This window comes from Seriola lalandi, unplaced genomic scaffold, assembly GCF_002814215.2.
Source record: "Seriola lalandi dorsalis isolate HSWRI2012SDOR001 ecotype SW California unplaced genomic scaffold, Sedor1 jcf7180002053628, whole genome shotgun sequence".
Classification (NCBI taxonomy): Eukaryota; Metazoa; Chordata; class Actinopteri; order Carangiformes; family Carangidae; genus Seriola; species Seriola lalandi.
This window is the reverse complement of record NW_019524181.1, coordinates 18,725-19,924: the sequence shown is the minus strand read 5'-3', so window position 1 is coordinate 19,924 and position 1,200 is coordinate 18,725. Positions and strand designations below refer to the sequence as shown.

Below are 1,200 nucleotides of genomic sequence, written 5' to 3'. Positions count from 1 at the left end.
CACACACACACACACACACACACACACACACTCTACAGATACTGAAATCTGCATTTCCTCGGTTGAATCTCGGGTCAGTTGCCATGTCAACCAGTCACAGGAGGAAGTTGCAAAACCTGACAGCAAAAGGGAGGAGAGGGCATGACCCCCCCAACACCCCTCCCGCGTGTGCGCGCGCACACACACACACACTTACAGCTGATAAACATGTGCGTCTTTACACTCCAGTGATTTCTGTCACGTTTCTTTTTTCCACAGCAAATTCAGATTCTGTTCAGTGAATGTTTTGAGGCAGTCAGCAGTGAGGGCAAAGGTCAAAGGTCACAGGTCACAGCAGGCTGATAACACAAGCACTGACCCTTCAAAACCCACTTCAACCTTCAGGATCTTCAGCTGCTGGAGACTCAGATTTAGACTCGATCTCTCGTTAAGAAATGACAGACTGAGCTCTTTAACTCCCAACACAGACAGAGACCTCAGCTAGCTTGTTAGCACTAGTTAGCACTAGTTAGCACTAGTTTACAATAACAAACCGATACTACAGTCACCAAAATGACTGTATACTAGAATAATGAAACACTAGCACCTCCTGTATTTACTATAATGAGCTTTATTTAAGGGTTCAGACTTTCAGTTCATTAATCATTAAACTAAAAACTAATATCATAAAGTTCTTCAGCAACAAAAAGCGTCAAACAGACATCGGATCAACAAAACGAGGGCATATAAAGGAGGTTCTTGTTGACTTGGACGATATAATGATGAAAGATGAATTATTCCAGAGTTCTGGGGCAAAAACAGCAGATTCACAGTCTCCATTCATTTTAAATGAGGCCCCGGGATCAGCTGAGAGGCTGCGACGAGCCGACCTCCACACAACAGGTCAGATGTTCTCAGGGGCCTCCCCATGTGGAGCCTGATGGGTCATAACTAACATTTTATATTTGTTTCTAAATTCCAGCGGCGGCCGGCGAACAGTCATGTGCTCCGCCGAGCTGCAGCTCCAGCAGAGAGAAGTATGTTTCTAATGTGAAGCTCAAAGATCTGAGTCAAAGACGACTCCGGGGTTTTTCACTCGTTCACTCGGGTTCAGCTCCGGGGCAGAGTTTCTCTCTCTGAGCTTCAGAGCCAACGACCGAGACCTCGGCTCTGTCCCGACTGAGCTGCAGAGAGGCCTCCGACATCCAGAACTTAATATCT

The 1,200-nt window shown here is 46.3% G+C and overlaps 1 protein-coding gene across 1 annotated transcript in view; it reads right to left on the bottom strand.

Moving 5' to 3' along the window:
- LOC111651434 (spectrin beta chain, non-erythrocytic 1-like) overlaps nucleotides 1–1,200 on the bottom strand; it is a 38,634-nt gene that overhangs the window by 18,716 nt on the left and 18,718 nt on the right. The window lies entirely within an intron of this gene.